Source organism: Sceloporus occidentalis, unplaced genomic scaffold (assembly GCF_023333645.1).
Source record: "Sceloporus occidentalis isolate IW3139 unplaced genomic scaffold, rSceOcc1.0.p SCAF_4, whole genome shotgun sequence".
NCBI classification, from domain to species: domain Eukaryota; kingdom Metazoa; phylum Chordata; class Lepidosauria; order Squamata; family Phrynosomatidae; genus Sceloporus; species Sceloporus occidentalis.
The window spans coordinates 201,645,071-201,656,790 of NW_028316984.1; the positions used below are offsets into that span (position 1 = coordinate 201,645,071).

At 49.7% G+C, this 11,720-nt stretch overlaps 1 long non-coding RNA gene and 1 other non-coding gene across 3 annotated transcripts; both read left to right on the forward strand.

Annotated features, from left to right (window-relative positions):
* Nucleotides 1-3,486: 3,486 nt before the first annotated feature.
* LOC149315324 (uncharacterized) lies at nucleotides 3,487-8,514 on the forward strand. 2 transcript variants are annotated; one of them, XR_016281167.1, is made up of 5 exons: nucleotides 3,487-3,510; nucleotides 5,481-5,556; nucleotides 5,722-5,797; nucleotides 6,428-6,501; nucleotides 7,968-8,514. It is a non-coding gene; the product is annotated as an uncharacterized LOC149315324 (long non-coding RNA). The 2 variants fall into 2 exon arrangements; XR_016281166.1 differs by lacking the exon at nucleotides 3,487-3,510 and having other exon boundaries at nucleotides 4,351-5,556.
* Nucleotides 8,515-8,620: 106 nt separating this feature from the next.
* LOC149315325 (signal recognition particle RNA) lies at nucleotides 8,621-8,918 on the forward strand. The gene has a single exon (XR_016281173.1).
* Nucleotides 8,919-11,720: the final 2,802 nt, after the last annotated feature.

An 11,720-nucleotide genomic window follows, 5' to 3' on the forward strand; every position in this document is an offset into this window, starting at 1 on the left:
TCTTCCCCCTCCTCCTCTTCTTCTCTTCCCCCCTCCTCCTCTTCCCCCCTCCTTTTCTTCCTTCTCCTCTTCCTCCTTCTCTTCCCTACTCCTCCTCCCCCCTCCTCCATGCGCCGCATGGCCTGGGGGTGGGGTGGAGGAGGCAGAGGAGAAGGAGGTGGGCGGTGCAGGCCTGCACAGGGAGGCAGGGAGGGAAGCGCAGGTCCATGCGGGGAGGCGGGGAGGGCAGCGCAGGGCTTCCCCCTTTGCCTCCTCTGCGCCAGGCTGCACGGCCCTCCTCTTCCTCCTCCGCGCGGTGGAGGAGGAGGAGGGTTGTGTGGCCTGGGGCAGAGGAGGCGGCGGCGGCAGGACCGGACTGGGGCTGGTCCTGCTGCCTCTGCGGGCCGCCTCCGGCCCGCGGGCTGGGGGTTGCCGACCCCTGGTCTAACAGTTTTCAGCCAATCAGAGAGAGGACAGTGGTTGCCCCCGCCTTCAGGAATTGTCAGGCTCTCAGCCAGGGCAGACGCAAAGCGGGAGACAAGGGCCAGGAGGCAGGCAACCAGCACAAAGTGTTGCTTGCTTCTTCTTCTCCTAAGCTTGGCTCTCTTGCTTTGCAGCCCTGAAGCTGTGTGGGTTGCTTGAGCCTGTTGCACAGGAGCAGTGAGGGATCTTGGCTTCCCAATTGCCTTAGGATTTCCAAGTCAGAAATAGGTTTTAAGGCACACAAAGGCAATAGTTGATAATGGTATCATGGCTTGATGTTGTGGTAATTAATGCATTTGGATTCAATAATGATAATAATAATGGTGATGATGATAGAGAGATCTTGTAGCACCTTTGAGACTCACTGAAAGAAAAGTTGGCAGCATGAGCTTTCCTAGATTTAAGCGTATTTCCTCAGATTCATGGGAATTGTAGTTCATTGTGGCACCAGAGCTCTTTCTCACAAAACTACAATTTCCAGGGTTCTCTAGCACTGAGGCAGGGCAGCTAAAGCGGTATCAAACTGGATTATTTCTGCAGTATGGATTGGACCTTGAGCATTTTTAATAACTAAGGTCCAAAACACACTGCAGAAATAATCCAGTTTGTGACCCCTTTAACTCTTCTGGCTCAGTGCTAGGGAATCCTGGGAATTGTAGTTTGTTGTGGCACCAGAGCTCTTTCTGATAGAGAACGCTCAATGTCTCACAAAACTACAATTTCCAGGATTCCCTAGCACTGAGCCAGGGCAGCTAAAGGAGTGTCAAACTGGATTATTTCTGCAGTGCAGTTGCAGCCAAACACGTTTCTATTTGGCACAAAGTTTCCTGGACCCCCTTCATGTCAAAATAAACATCTTAAAAGTATTATAAGGACTAAAAGATTCTTTGGTTGGTTTTAATGGTAATTTTGAGAGTTGAAATAAGTTCCAATTATTTTTATTCAATTAGGGCTACATTTTATTGCCATATTAACATTATGGGGACTTTTCGGGGATTTTGACTGAATATTTGGTGAGGATTTGGTGAGTTTTGGTCAAACGTTTGGGGAATTATCTTTGAGGTTTGTTGGCAACACTGGGAGGAAACGCTGGCTCTGGTTCCGTGGATGATGGAGACCCTGCCTCTCTCCTTCCTTGGCAGAGAGGAGGAAGAGGATCCCTGGAACCCCTGGAAGGAGGACTGGGAGGCCCATGGGGCTCCCTCACCATCCCTGGGTCCCGGCTGCTCCTGCTCCTTAGACCAGGAAGGGCCAACTTGTGCTGGAAAATAACTTCAGAATCCAAGATACAACACTAATAGTGTCAGAATTCAAAGATATAGCCGTGTTAGTCTGTAGAATCTCTGTGTAGAGAGATCTTGTAGCACCTTTGAGACTAACTAAAGAAAGAAGTTAGCAGCAGGAGCTTTCCTTGACTTCAGTCCACTCCCTCAGATGCATCCTCGCACCAGATGCATAGAAAGCTCATGCTGCCACCTTTCTTCCAGTGAGTCTCAAAGGGGCGACAAGATCTCTCTCTTTGTGCTGAGAGCAGTCTCACAGTACATTATGGGTCAAGATTTCAGAGTGTGGTTAAGATGGCTAAAGACGCACTCCCTCATTAATTGACTCTTAGGGGCTGACATGATGCCGCCTTAAATGACCCCAAGGGCTGCCCCAGAGAAGAGGAGATGGGTCTGGTCTCTTCTGTCCCAAAAGGTCAATGGTTGGAAGTTCTTGGAGGGTAGATTTTGGTTGACCATTAGAAGGACTTTCTGGAAATCAAGAGAGGTTCTGCAATGGACCCCATTCCTTTAGAGACAGAGATGGTTGAGTCGCCTTCCCTGGATATCTTCTCAAAAGAGGCCAAACACCTGGAAGGGAGGCACTGACCCTCCGTTGAGCCCTGGGTTGGACTGGATGGGCTCATGGGACCCTTTCTGACTCTTCAAACCCTTTCCCCATCTTGAACTTCATTTGCAGCAACTGAGGACAAAGGGGGAAAGGGGGAGAAACCGGGACATTTAAAAACCCTCCAAAATATTGGGATGAGAGAGGATTAAGGGGGATTGTTGCAGCCAAAATAGGACCGTTGGTGGGTATGTCACAGATAATTATGGGCACCTTTTCTCCTAACAGAAAGTTTCCTTTTCAGACAAAGAGTTCCTAGTAAGAGACAGAGAGAGCGCTTTGGTGCCACAACAAATTACAAATCCCAGAATTCCACAGTATAGAGTCATAGCAGTTAAAGAGGTTTCAATCAGAGGCGCGACTGTTATGCTATCCCCTTCCAGAAGGGGGCGATAGAGAGGCTTTAGGGCCGTTCAGGTGCGCCATAGACTTTAAGATAGAAAAAGATAGACTGACATATTCACACACAGAGATATAGAAACAACCATAGTCCTTATATGCGTTCTCTGTTTTAATTGGCTATAGCATTCCCTTGGGAACTGCAGGAGGCCTTCCTCGAGGCCTCCATTTTGTGATGGTTTGTATCAGCTCACAGTGACGCAGGTGGTTCTATACTTTTCCTAGCTCTATGACTCCCTTGGCTTGGCGAGGGAGGGGTCCTTGCGCCTGTTGAGGCGTCTATCTCACTCGCCTGCCCCTCTGTCCCTTTGACAGCCACGACTGTGGAAGAACCCCTTCGACGCCTCTTTATTATTTAAACTTTAAACTCAGTGGCTCGATGCTACGGAATTTTTTAGTTTGGTGAGGCACCAGAGCTCTCTAAGCGTCTCACAAAGGCTAAACGTCTCACAAAACCATTAAATCCTGGGATTCCGTAGCATTTAAGGCCCTGACGGTTAAACTGGTGTCAAACTGGATTATTTCTCCAAGAATATAGGACAGAAACGAAGCAAGAGAAGGAAGAGGGGGAAGGGAGAGTCCATCAGGCACTGAAGTAGACAGCCCCAACGGCCTCTGGCTGAGAAGGGCCCCAAGTGGGCCTCCAGCCCTTTGGACTTCAGCTCCCAGAAGCCTCAGCCATCCTGGCTAGTGGGCAGGGGTTCTGGGAAATGGAGTCCAAGAAACCTGCTGTGGCTCTCAGCCATTTAATGCCCAAATGTGAGTCTCTCCCCTGGGGAAATCTCTCTTGGCAAGTTTCTTCAGAGGGCTTTTTTTGCCATGGCCTTCCCCAGAGGCTGAGAGAGTGTGACTTGAGAGTGTCCAAGGGCGCCCAGTGGGTTTCCAGGGCCAATCTGGGAATCCAACCCTGGGCTTTGATTGGGTTTAAACTGTGGGCCTTCTTTCCGAAGTATAGCCACCGTAAGGCGACTCCAGCCTGGGTTCTCTTGGCAAGGTTTGTTTGGAGGAGGTTCCGCCATGGCCCTCCCTTGAGGCTGAGAGAGTGTGACTTGACCAAGTAGGTCAGCCATTGGGTTTCCATGACACCAAACGGGCTCCAAAGACCACTCCAGGAATAGACTCCTGGCTGGGAATAAGCTCCCCTTTTGCAAAACTCTCCCTTGAAAGCCTTGTTTATTTGGTCCCCCTTTTGAGCCTCTGCTTCCTGAAATGCATCTGGAAGCCCCACTGACTTTATTAGAGCAACCGTCCATTACAGGAAAAGATGGAAAGACTGACCCAGAGCCCCAGGAATGATAACATCTTTCCCATCACCCCCCCCCCCCCCCCAGTCTAGAGGTGTTTTAAACTGGGAAGGTTGTCATTGACTGTGATGAGCAATTCTAACGAGAGTAAAGTGGGTAAAATGCATGGATAAAGACAAAAACCCACCAGGGATACCTTGATTGGCCAACTGAAATGCACAATATACGTGTTGCAAGCTTTCGAAGCTCCATGGGATTCTTCATCAGGCAAGATGTTACAAACCAAACAGGAGGGGAAAAACAATTATTATTATTAACCTTTATTTATGAAGCGCTGTAAATTTACACAGCGCTGTACATGCAATCTTTTTAGTTAGACGGATCCCTGCCCACAGGCTTACAATCTAAAAAGACATGACACAGAAGGAGAAGGGAGTGGTGGAGGGAAAGGGTAAGAGGTCCAGCAGTTCCTCTCTACCTCCGAGGCCTGGACCAAGGCAGATGGACTGGAGGGAGGGCTTGGCTTCATAATGGATGGTTAATCTTCTACCAGGGAGGCCTGGTAACAACTGCATGTCTTAGATAGAACAATAGCAAGTTGGATGGATAAAGGTTGGTTGGATAAGGTTTATTGAAAATGCACACTATCTTTTGCTTGCCCCCCTCTCTCCTGCAGGCCTGGTCAAGATGGTTGTGTCAGGAGGGGGAGCTATTGTGCAGATAATTTACAGTTCCAGTGGCAGCTAATGTGTCAGCATTCAAACAGTGCATCATCAGAATGTTGATGCAATGGTCAACTGTCAGTTCTCAACTGTCACTGAGGGAGAGTGAGACAGTTGGTGCCTGAGAGTGGGCTGAGTCTGTTACTGAGGCAGTGAGATGGTTGTGTGTTAATGTGGCTGCCTCAGAGGTTGTGTTATTGTTGGCTGGTGTAAATAGTGTGTATTAGAGACGGATGTCCAATACACTGTGTATATCTATGTTGTAAATACTGCAAAGGAAGATTAAAGCCCTCGTTTAGAGTGAAGACTTGTAAGAGTCATTATTAGTTGAAGACATCTTCACAGAATCCTTCTTCTTGGCGTCCTGTCGATGTGGTTGAACTCTGCAGGTGGTCGTGGTGGACACTGCGCGTCATTTCCATAGGTCCCAACAAGGGTTATGGGCGCAGCACTCAAGCCACAATGGCTGATCTTGAGGGGAGGCAATCCCTACAGTAGTCCTGGGCCGTTTCCCCGGAGGGCAAGGAGCAAAGGCAGTGGCAGCACTCCCACCCATCACCTTTCAGCTGCCAGGCTCACATGTCACAAGGCGCAGATTCGGCCGGTCCTTCGGCACGCGAGACTAAAGGTTTTTGGGACTGGGTTTGAAGATGGTTGTGGGACAAGGGTGGTGCTCCAGGGGTCAATCTCTGTTTTCAAAGGGATGGTTTGATGGGATGCAGAGAATAATTCCTGAGGTCTCAGGGTGGTCCTTTCTGTTTAGGCAATATGGTGAGCTGTTACAGCAATGACACTGAACAAAAATCTGGAGGAGGATGACATTCTTCGTCTGAGGAAAGGTAAGGCTGCTGGGTTTCGTGTTGGATGGGGTAGCTGGGAGAGAGCAGTTTTTCTTCATCCCGGGCCTCCTGGGCCAATATGATGGTTTTGGGGCATGGGTTTGCGTGTTGTGGAAGGGTAGGCAGAGCATAAGTCCGGAGGTCTCAGACTTTCTTTCTGCTTAGGCTACACAGTGAGCTGTTACAGCAATGACGCTGAACAAAAAAGTGGAGGAGGATGACATTCTCTATCTGAGGAAAGGTAAGAGAGGGCTGGTGGGTTTCCTGTTGAATGGGGCAGTTCTTCTGCCCTGCACCCCCTGGGGCAACTGAAGGGTGCTGTACACATGGTGTGTGTGAGAGGCGAGGGAGAGGCTGGCCCTTCGTCCATGGGTACAGGAGGTGGCACTATCTGGAAATCATCCACACCATCTGGGTTCATCAGTATTCCAGCACTTCCTACTTGGTCACCTGTGGACTGCTTTTTACTCCAGTTTTCCAGTAGATGGAGGGAAATCAAAGCCACAGCCTCATGTGCCAGAATCTTTCAGGGGGCTGTAGAAAATCTCTACAGCATTGAATAAAAAATATTTTATTAATAATATAAAAAAAATAACATCTCTATAGCCATAAAGCAATGGTCAAAGAAAACCCATCAAAGAGAGCATGGCATTCTTGTTGGTGAGGGAGGGAATGAGGGGTTCCCCTGTGGGGTGTGCCCACATGTTTGCGCACAAAATGGCAGGCATGAATGTGGCCGGCATGGCTACTAGACAGGCTAGCCAGGAATCCCATGGGGCCTCTGGCTTCTGCCAAGGGATGAACAAGAGCCAGAGCTGGAGAAGCTGCTCCAAGCCCCCCCCACACTTTGTGCCATCTGCTCCCTCCACAGGCTATGGAGAGCAGAAGAGAAGGAGCTTCAAGGGATCCCTAAGGAGGAGGAGAAGCAGGATGACCCCCTCAAAGGTGAGAGCCCTTTGGCCCCACATCCCCTCTGGGACCCCCAGAAGGTCATTGCACAGTCTAGAGGCAGCTGAAGAAAATGTCCCCTGGCTGACTGTTGCCAGCCTAGTCCTGGCTGACTGGAGTACATGCCTGCCAGAGGACCGGAGAATATACGGCGGATTGTATGGGAGGAGACAATCTCGTAGATAACCTGAAGGCAAAGCAGTAATAACCAACACTCTGTATTTTGCCTGCAAACTAATTGGCAGCGAATTGAATGATTTTAATATTGGTGTGATATGTTTTGTAAAGTGATATAAATTGAAAAACAAGAAGGAGGTTGGTGGAGTCTCCTTCTTTGGAGGCTGTTTTCAAACAGAGGCTGGGGGTGCCAAGAGCTTTGAGGGTGTCTTCCTGTGCGGCCAAAGAGGGTTGGACAAGATTGACCCTCAAGGTTTCTTCCAGCTCTATCATTCTATGAGACGCTGCTTAGGAGGAGGCGCAGAGTGGCGTTGGCACTGTGTCACGTGTGTGTCCCTAAAGGGGGCAGTTCAGCAGATGGAGACCTCTCCACCTGCTCTCCTTTGGAGGAGCACCTGATGTGCTCTGACCTTTGTCCAGACCCAAAAATCTGTGGAGCTGGGATGCAGCACACCTTACCAAGAGTGATCACTCTTGTGAGATTGAAAGAAACAGTCCACCAGGGAGAAATAAATAACTGATCAATTTTCCCCAGACCCACATACTGTACTTAAATTTTATGATAGTATTGAATAAATAGGAAAATTTCAATTTCTGCAAGTAGTAAATTTCAAAGTAAACAGTAGTAGTGTTAAAATATTAGCAATGGCAGTAGTGATAAGTTTCAAGAAAGTAGTGTCCAAGTTAGATAATTGTAGGAATGTTTTCCTGAACAATTGACAAAGCTACAAAAGAAAACTGAGGAGAGCAAGAATCAAGGTTGGCACGAGGGATAAACTTTGTTTAGCATAAGTATAATTTACAATCAAGTTATTGCAAAGTGGTTCATTGATTCGACTTATTAATTCTAATGAAATACATGATTTAAGTGCTAGTATAACTAATGAATTTTATGTTGCAAACTGTACAGATAAAAATGAAATAGTAATGTAGAGCAACAGAGAAAGAAGATGTAACAGCAAGAGTTAAGGGAAAATAAAAAACCCCACAAACACTGACATCTTGATGTTGTTAATTTAAATCTAATTTCTTCCAAACAGTTTGAACAGAAGGTTTCCTAAGATCAGGAAAATGCCAGTAAATTGGCTACAGTATTGCAGCAAATCCCACTTCAGAATGTAAAACTGCAGTTTCAGCCCTTGTCTTGAACTTGGCACTTCCACATGAACAGGAGTGGTGGGAACCATCCCCCAGAATGTCATTCCGCACCAGAGAGGGACCAGGACAGGCAGACCAAAGGGCAGGGTGAACACTTCTTGCCACGTTTTTCTCTCCCCTCTCTCCAGGAAAGCAACCGCCTTCACCTTTTTGGACAGCTGGTGATGAACGCCAGGAAAGGGACAAGACCCTGACAAATAAGGTGGTCTACAGCCTGCTTCCACTGAAGCCCCTCTTCAGGGACCTGGACAGCACCCCACCATGGCAAGTCCAGTCAGAGGCTCTTTCTTTCCAGATGCACTCTCCCTCATCCCCCAAAAGCCCATTGGCCATCCCTGCAGGCAGGAAGCAGGGATGGCTTCACCTGAACCTCGCTTTTGGAAGGTTTCATGAATGAATCTCATCTCCAGGAAAGGAGTGGAGGGGAAGGGCCCTTGAGCTGCTCACACTCGCCAGCCCTGAGGCTCCTGTGCAAATCCACAGCACTTTATAAATGACATGTAATACTAATGATACTAATACTGTCGACCCTGAGGCTTCCCGGATGGACTCTCTAGCACTCAGTGGTGGACAGTCCTGACAAAGGGGGCCTCCCAGTTGTCAAGCTAAATAGATTACATTTGTAAATGTATAAATAACTTTGTTTAACAATCAAGCCTGCCACTGAGCCACACTCCTTCTCCATGCGCTCTCTGAGGGGGGCGTGTCGGTGGGCGTGCCTCCCTCTCTGACGTCAGGCCCTCTCTCCTTCTAGTACTCTTTCTGTCCTGCTCTTCCTCCAGCCGGGCGTGGTGGCGCGCGCCTGTAATCCTGTGACTGGGAGGCTGAGTCCGGTGGATGTCTTGAGCTGAGGAGTTCTGGGCCGGCGGGGGCTATGCCGATCGGGTGTCCGCACTAAGTCCGGCGTCAATATGGGGAGCCCCGGGGAGCCGGGGGCCGCCAGGTTGCCTAAGGAGGGGTGAACCGGCCCAGGTCGGAGACGGAGCAGGTCAAAGCTCCCGCGCCGATCAGTAGTGGGACCGCGCCCGTGAATAGGCCCGCCCCACCAGCCTCGGCGACACAGCCACACCCGGACTCTACCTTTTGGGGGGAAGTGGGGCCTTCGGGGGTGTCCCCTTTTATTGAGGGGTGGTTCGGAAATGGGAGAAGGAAGGCAAGACCCCCTTCCAGGTGTCTCCCCTTTTCCTCTTTATCCTCCTCCTCGCCTGTGAATAGATATCCAGACATGGGCTCTACTTTTGGGGGATCCAAGGGTCCCCCTTCCTTTTTTAGGGGGAGGTTTAGAAAGGGGGAGACATCAGGAGCCCTCTCCCCAGGTGTCCCCCATCTTCCTTTGCTCTGAGGAGCAGGAGAGAGTGGGACCCGGAGTCTCCTTTTGTGTGTGAGGAGTTATAAACCGGGGGGAATCAAGAAGACCCCCCTTCCTCCCTGCTACTTTGGTCTCCCTTTTTTCCTCCTCGGCAGCGACTCCTGCTGGCCTTCTTGGGAGGTGCAGGGAAAAGGACGGGAGAGTCCCCTCCGCTGCCATCAGAGGGCGAGCGAGAGCTCCAGCGGAGGAAGGGAGGGGGGAAGAGAGGGAAACACTGGCTCTGAGTCCGCAAAAGATAACCCTTCCCTCCCTCCCTCCCTCCTTGGCAGAGAGGGTCCCTGGAAGGAAGGAACTCTGTTTAAATATTTGAAGGGATTCCATATTGAGGAGGGAGCAAGCTTGTTTTTTGCTGCTCCAGAGAACAGGACCCGGAGCAATGGATGCAAGCTACAGGGAAAGAGATTCCAGCTCAACATTAGGAGGAACTTCCTGAGAGTAAGGGCTGTTCGACAGTCGAACACACTCTTTCCTCGAAGTGTAGTGGAGTCTCCTTCCTTAGAGGTTTTCAAACAGAGGCTGGATGGCCATCTGTCAGGGATGATTTGATTGAGATTTCCTGCATGGCAGAATGGGGTTGGACTGGATGGCCCTTGGGGTCTCTTCCAACTCTAGGATTCTCTGATTCTAAGCCTAGCAGCCCCACTCCGCCAGGAGGACTTGGAGGCCCATGGTGCCCCCTCACCATCCCTGGGTCCCTCCTGGCCCTCCTCCTCTTTGCAGGTAGAGAGAGAGCCAAGGTCTGCTAGGAACCAACATCCACCTGAGAGTCAAGAGTCTGGAAAGATGGGTTTTGGGGAAGGTGGGGAGAGAGGAATCTCCAGTCAGGGATTCTGGGAGTTGCAGTCCAACTCAGAGCCAAGTTCTGCTGGAATGGGAAGTGACCAACCTCACAGTCGGAGCCTGGAAATTGAAAGATGGATTTTGGAGATGTTTGTGTATGTGTTGGGGGCATTCCCTAGTCAGGGATTCTGGGAGTTTCAGTCAAAAAATAAACTTTAAACAGTTTTGTTCCTTTTCGATGCGATCAGGAGAAAGGTTTTGTTCTCCCAGAAGGGAGTTGAAAAGGTGACCCTAAAGGGGCAGCTGTATTTTCTGGCCATGCAGAGCAATGGCCGTTGCTGGGGGATTCTGGGTATTTCCACCCCCTCAATGCATGCTGGAGGCAACCCCAACCCTAACCCTAAAACCACTTTTGATGAGATCTGTGTATACAAAATCCTTCCAGTTGTCTTTAGTCTTTTTGGACTCTTCTTGCAGTTTTAAGTGGAAAAGACCCCCTTTGAGGCAGGAAACTAGACTCCTACGTTGCCATGTAAGGGATTCCTGTGTGCCTTCAAGTCCCTTTAACTTAGGGCGACCCTAAGGCAAACCTGTCGCAGGGTTTTCTTGCCAAGATTTGTTCAGAGGGGTTTGACTTCCTCTGAGGTTGAGAGAGTGTGGCTTGAGCAAAGTCACTCAGTGGATTTCTATGGCTGAGTGGAGAATCGAATCCTGGTCTGCACAGTCATAGTCAACACTCATAGCCACAGCAGCACAGTGACATGGTTTTTCACAGCACACACTCAAACCTCTCAGAGATGACTCTGGGACACGTGTGACTACAGGTGCATCTACACTGTAGAAATCATGCAGTTGGACACCACTTTAACTGCCTACAGAATCCTGGGATTTGCAGTTTTGTAAAACACCAGCACTTCCTTTGGCAGAGGCCCATGCTAAACTACAAATCTCAGGACTCTATAGAATGGAGCTAGAGCAGTTAAGCTGGTGCCAAATTGCATTATCTCTAGTGTGGATGCACCCCATTTCAGAGTGCAGTCAAGACAGATACAAGTTTTCCTTCATTAATAAGAAGCCACAAGGCTGGGGAGCCGGCTGGTGTTTGCTTTTGCCTGAGCCTTCTGGGAAGGGCGAGATTCAGCCATTTCCTCTCCTTTCTGCCCAGCTGAGTGAACTGAATGCGATAAAAGGTCTGGAAGGCAAAACCCATGAGGAAAGTGGACCTGGGCCTTTCATCCTGGCAAAGGGGAGGCTCTTAGGAAAAGTCCCTTTCCAGACAAAGGATTCCTAGTAAGACTGAGACAATGTGCAGCTCTTCCATCCTTCCCCAAGTTTTCTTCTCTTAAGAAAAAGAGAAACTAGGACATTTTAAAGCCTCTGCAAAAGTGGCTGAGGAAGGAGTTCTCCATTGAGCTGCAGCTTCTTCCTCCGCGAAAACCGCTCTCTCTGTGGCGGCTCCTGCTGGCCAGCGCCGGTACTGCCGCCCAAACGCCGGGAAATTCCCCAGTGCGTCCCGCAGAGGGCGCTCAAGAGCCGGAAGAAGGAGGCGGCGCTCGAGGGCGCCACCAGCGGTGGAAGGTGGCACTGCAGGGCTTTTAGAACAGCCCTAAGGCACTGTGGGCCTTCTCCAAATACCAAAGGGAAGCGTAGGCTTCAGTTCACCGTCTCATATGTTTCTCTGCAAAATGAACATAACTGTATATTGTCCACTTGCATTAAAATGCAAAAGCAT